The following is a 6,584-nucleotide window of genomic DNA, read 5'->3' on the forward strand; positions in this document are numbered from 1 at the left end:
GTGACAGTCGCAAAAGTCAAAGAAAATATTGTAGTATTGACTGGTTATGTGGTTCTCCTGAGGCACATTATAAATATGGACAACATGTTCAGAATAATAAAAAATTGTACACGATTTTGTCAGTACTAGTATAGGCGTTGAATTTCCTTGGTGTTGGTGTAATCACCAAGCTTCCATTGTTTTGATTGTTGTTTGAAGTTTGTGTCATAGTGATCTATTCATGTTTCATCCCCATTAATGAAACACTCCTTACATCTCCCTCAGTCTCAACTCATTAACTTCAAAGGCAAAGTGGTGGCTCTGAGGCTAAAGATCTGCGCTGGTATCCAGAAGGTTGCCGGTTCAAATCCTGTTACTACCACTACCTCGTTGGGCCCTTCAGCAAGGCCTTTAACCTGAAATTGCTCCAGAGGTGTTGTATAATGGCTGACCCTGTGCTCTGACCTCAAGGGGTATGTGAAAAATAACAAATTCCTAATACAGTACCAGAAATTGTATGAAGCAAATAAATTTTAAAAAAAAAAGCCCCTTGTAACACGAGATCACATACTGATGCTTTTATTTCAAGAGTTAAGGGCAATCATCATGGACAGACCTTCATCACATTTATTTGTTAATGAATAATAATTTTTATTTATATAGCACTTTTAATAATGTATCGGATGACCCATAACTATCCCTATAGTGTCTGTAATCTTGCACAACATTGCTATTTAATTCTTACTTATGATTCTATTCACAATGGCAGCATTTTCTTCAGTAATTAATGTGGAAAGATGAGAGTCCTTGGATTGATCACCTTTGAGATACACTCTGCTGCAATAGAATTTTGCAGACCATTTTTGCACACACGAGGAATCTTTGCTGACTTACTAAGTCAGAACCATAGAATATAGTTTCTGTACTCAGGCCCAAAATATTTTTTAATCAGTCCTTGTATACACAGACTGACAAATACATTTACCACTCACAGTTTAAAGTAGCCATTAATATTTTTAGGAAATGCCCCAAGTACTTATTTGGTTGAATCAAATGAAGGCACTTTTTCATTTGAGTACACTTTTCTACACATTATATTTGTTTATAAGTCATGTTATTTTAAACTGCATGGCCAACTGGTAAACTTGATTTTAGGTTTCTAATTTTTAATTCATTGTTAAATAAGTTTTGTCAAAGCAGTATCTAGTCAGTCAGTCAGTTTCCAACCCACTATATCCTAACACAGGGTCACGGGGGTCTGCCGAAGCCAATCCCAGCCAACACAGGGCGCAAGGCAGGAACAAATCCCAGGCAGGGCACCAGCCCACCGCAGGACACACACTAGGGACAATTTAGGATCACCAATGCACCTAACCTGCATGTCTTTGGACTGTGGGAGGAAACCCATGCAGACACAGGGAGAACATGCAAACTCCACGCAGGGAGGACCCGGGAAGCAAACCTGTCAAAGCAGTATGAATAGCCAAAATCTTTGGAGTAAGTATAGTGTTATACAGTAATCCCTCCTCCATCGCGGGGGTTGCGTTCCAGAGCCACCCGCGAAATAGGAAAATCCGCGAAGTAGAAACCATATGTTTATATGGTTATTTTTAGAATGTCATGCTTGGGTCACAGATTTGCGCAGAAACACAGGAGGTTGTAGAGAGACAGGAACGTTATTCAAAACACTGCAAACAAACATTTGTCTCTTTTTCAAAAGTTTAAACTGTGCTCCATGACAAGACAGAGATGACAGTTCTGTCTCACAATTAAAAGAATGCAAACATATCTTCCTTTTCAAAGGAGTGCAAAGCAAGCAGTCAAAAAAAAAATCAATAGGGCTTTTTGGCTTTTAAGTATGCGAAGCACCGCAGGTACAAAGCTGTTGAAGGCGGCAGCTCACACCCCCTCTGTCAGGAGCAGGAAGAGAGAGAGAGAGAGATAGAGAGAGACAGATAAAAAAAATCAATACGTGCCCTTTGAGCTTTTAAGTATGCGAAGCTCCGTGCAGCATGTCCTTCAGGAAGCAGCTGCACACAGCCCCCCTGCTCACACCCCCCTATGTCAGCGCAAGAGAGAGAGAGAGAGGGAGAGAGAAAGTAAGCTGGATAGCTTCTCAGCCATCTGCCAATAGCGTCCCTTGTATGAAATCAACTGGGCAAACCAACTGAGGAAGCATGTACCAGAAATTAAAAGACCTATTGTCCGCAGAAACCCGCGAAGCAGCGAAAAATCCGCGATATATATTTAAATATGCTTACATATAAAATCCGCGATGGAGTGAAGCCGCGAAAGGCGAAGCGCGATATAGCGAGGGATCACTGTAAATTGTGTCTTGCTTGTACAGTCAAGGTATTGTTGTAAAGCAACTGAATGATGGAAATGTTTACACTGGATACTTCCAAATAATGTCTGTAGTCTGCAATACAATTACTGTATAAATAGAAACAAAATAGTATTTTCTACCGAATTAAAATGTGTATCTTCACATATTACATTTTGGTTTTGTTTTTATAGCATTTACAAGGCTCAGTATTTTGAAAAAAACAAAAGAAAATAATTAAGACTTTCACAATTTTAAAAATATACACATCTCATCACCTCACATAAAAACTATAAACATTACTTATCTACCTTACGTTTCTAACAGAACACTAAAATGCAGAATATCAATTTTTAGATAATTCAAGACCCATGTTATAGAAAAAACACTATTAGAATGTTTTATTATAAACTATGAAAACAGAAAAGTACCCAAATACTGAATTCTTGGCATCAATGATAGAAAGGTCGCCTGGCTATTTTGGTAGTTCAATATGTTTGACTCAAGTAAAAATTTTAAAAGGTTAATTCATGTGGTGTTCTGTAAATTGAATACTTGCACATTTGGCAGCTGTAGTGTGTTTTTATTTAAAGCTGTAGGTGTACTGAAAGCAATAAAGAAAATATCATTTTTCCTAGTGTGCATTATTTATAGAAACAATTATATTCAATTTATGTGAGTTACTGTTAGTTTCAATTTTTTGATTACAGTTTATGCCCAATTCAATTCTTGGAATCTACCAAATTAATTTCAAGTCTATACATTCTAGTTAAAGACATATTTCTTTGGTTCTTGTACATGTTGAGAAAGAGCTAATGGTTTTACAGGATACTCAAAACATGTGATTAAATCCACAATAACTATGGCTTAAAATGTAGTGGCGTGGCTGAGGCGTTGAACTGTAAACTACAAGGCTGTCAGTGATCCAGTAGTAAGAACTGCACTTGGATAGAGACATTCATAAAACAAGTAAAACATAGTTGCCTTTTATTTTCGGTTCATCATATGAACAGTATAAATAGCGTTCCTTAAGTTAGTTACTAAACATCTGCCAAGGAAGCTAAAGTTAACTGCACTTTAGTTATTAAAGAATACCATTACTGGTAGCCCATTTCTTCTACACTTTACTCTTTTAATATTCAGACAGCTAAAATGTACACTTTGTAGAGCATTTCTTGCACAAATACAGTACAAGGATGTAATGAAAAAATTCAATTAATCTGTTTTTAATGACATGGTAGCTCTATGTAAATAACACACCTTTCCATACTGTATACAGTCAACAGTTACAGTAGTTTAAAATGAGAGAACGCCAAAGAATGGGCATACTCTCTAATCAATGCTGGGCCTTCCCAGTTGTAATGCAGAGCGCTGAGCTCTTTGATGCCACCCTCAAAGTAAAACTACACTCTTAGAAGAATGAAAGTCATGCAAATAATACTGTTTATAACCTTGAACATTGGCCACTTGGAGACACCATCTTAGTGTGGATTTTCATCTCATTAACCCTTTAACCGCCAACTCCCTAAATATTCCCCAAGCCAGGCGAAATCTGAACAATTTTTGTTTTTTTACTTTTTTACATTTTTTTTTACATTTTTTACATTTATTCAAGCAGTATTGACCACTAAATGTTGTGCAAGTTGCCAGTGTATACACGAAATCTATAAATGTAACCTGAATTCTCAGCTAAGCAAAACATCTTGATACCAAACCGTGCCCTTTTCAATGGTAGATACTGTCGAAACTGTAAGCGGCCCTTCCACGACAATAAACTTTCATCAACTGCAACTGACGGTCCTGGCATGTAGGGCAACTGAAATGCTTCAAATAAATGATCAATCAAAGGACGTAGCTTGAACAAGTGGTCGCGGTTTGGATCTTTCTTATCTGGCTCGTTTCTGTTGTCATTCAAATGAAAGAATTTCAGCAGCAAAGAGAATCGGTTACGTGTCATGACAGCTGCAAAAATAGGTGTTGCATACATAGGATCTGTAGACCAGTACATCTCAATATCTGGTTTTCTGATTATTCCCATCAACATCAAAATCCCAATGAATTTTTTCATTTCGTTTTCATCAGTGTCAAACCAAGCACGAACACGGGAATGTGGAGGTAAATTGGGATTTTTCTCAATAAACTGTGCTGCATACAGATTTGTCTGATGAACAAAATGTCTAATCAAATCAGGTGACACAAACAGCTCATAAAACTGCTCAGCAGTGTAATTGTTTACATCAACAATAAAGCCACACGTTCCCTCAAACGAATGCAGAAAAGGTAGTTCACCACGGGCAGCAGCCCAGCTGAGATGCTGGGGATACACCCACTCAGCGCCGTCATCCGATGCGTCTTCATTCACAATATCATGCAGCGCACGTTGCTGCTCATCACTGTCACTAAAATCTTCTTCAGAACCGCTACAATCATGATCAGAACTGTCCAAAATCGCCTGCAAAGCCTCACTTGAAGTCAGTTTACGTTTCGCCATATTCACAGCTGTTACATGCGAATCACGTCACATGACCGGCCAAAACAACCACAGACTTGTCGAAATACAACGTAGTAATAATACCCACGCCAAACCGTCAGTTATACTACTTGCCAGGCATTCATATAACCACAGGCAAATGTGCCGGATAATTCCGGCAGTATGGCGTTAGCATTAAAACAGCGGTGCCGGATATATCCGGCAGAGGGCGGTGAAGGGGTTAACCACATTTGTCAGCAATTGCTTGTTGAACGAATGTGTCCTTTTCTACTGACTTAAAAAGTACGTTCTTTGTAAAGTAATCTGAAAAATGAGTTAATTTTTGCTTTGTGGTTTTTGACAGATCTCAATATTTTAGGGTCCCCTGATACAGAAAACATTGATATCTCGATGATGGGTGTGTGTCTGTCTGTCAAAGTTTCTTGAGGATGGTCTAGAGCTAAAACGGCTGGATGGAAAAACACCAAACTTGAAGCTTAAGCCTGTTATGAGATGAAAATGTGCTGATTAGGTTTTGAGCCAAATTGTGGAAGAGAAAGAGGCACTCAGAGGTAGGTAGTGTCAGACCTGGAGAGCTATAATGGCTACAGGTTTTTATTCCAACCCAATTGCTTAATTAGAAACTGATCCTTGCCAATCTCAGACCTTATTTAATTTCATGTCTTGTTAGTCTGCAATGTAAGGTTCTTATATTGTAGATTTTTCCCTTTCCAAGGATATCATCCAAATGATTTTAAGCCTAAAATGGATCACATTTTCTATTATGTTTTTATTAAATCAAACCGTGCATGAACACACACAGATGTAAATGGAAACAAGCTACATTGAGAACTGCTGGCTGCTTTGTCATTAACATCTTATTGCTAATAATGAGCCATTAAACACAGTGAATGCAGCTGTTTAAAACTGAAATAAGCAATTAAGGGTGGGGAACCTTAACCAGGAAGATCACTAAAATGAAGCATCAAAATGTCACTTAAGCAATAAGTGCTTCTCTAGCAATAATTGACTTCTCATTAAGAAACTAGGTTGGAACAAAAACCTACAGCCACTGCGGCTCTCCAGGACCGACATTGCCCACCCCTGCAAGGAACCCTTAAATACCATAATTCTGCAATTAATTATGAATTCTTCTTGTCAATTGCTCTCGTAATGGCCTATTTTATGTTCAGAAAGAACAGCATCAGAACATTAAGTTACTGAAATGTTATAAAATAATTTGGATAACTTGGTTCCTAGGGCGCAAAGCCTACTGATGCTTACATCCAAATTTTTTGATACCATGAACAGTGCTGTGCATCAACAGCCCCTTTGCAACACATGGCAGAGGGCCCTGCAGTTCTTAACAAACTTGCTACTGTGTGCATTTCCTATTGATTTTTTATTACATTTCTTTTAAATGCTCAGATTTTAAGATCAAATGTATGTTTATGGGAGCAGGTAATTTAGTCAAGCTGATGCCCTGAAAATCTAATGAAAGTCAGCACCCCAATTTTGAGGGCACTAATCCTGTTCTTGCTTTTTTTGGGATACTTCATAAGCCTTCATTAACAGGAAGAAAAAAGGCGGTGATACTGACTGCCATGAAAGCATCTATCTTTTTGATTAAATAAATCCATGAATTGGTAAGTTTGACAAGTTAATTTTCCATTTTACAACATTTGTGAACTTTACAAAGTAGAGTTGTTTTATATTTACAGCATTCTGTACCCAATAGGAAATAAGCCTTTTGAGTGCCTTGTTGGGGCTAGGAAATATAGAAAAATGTGAAGCCGTTCACCAAGCCTTTCA

Source organism: Erpetoichthys calabaricus, chromosome 5, assembly GCF_900747795.2.
Source record: "Erpetoichthys calabaricus chromosome 5, fErpCal1.3, whole genome shotgun sequence".
Classification (NCBI taxonomy): domain Eukaryota; kingdom Metazoa; phylum Chordata; class Cladistia; order Polypteriformes; family Polypteridae; genus Erpetoichthys; species Erpetoichthys calabaricus.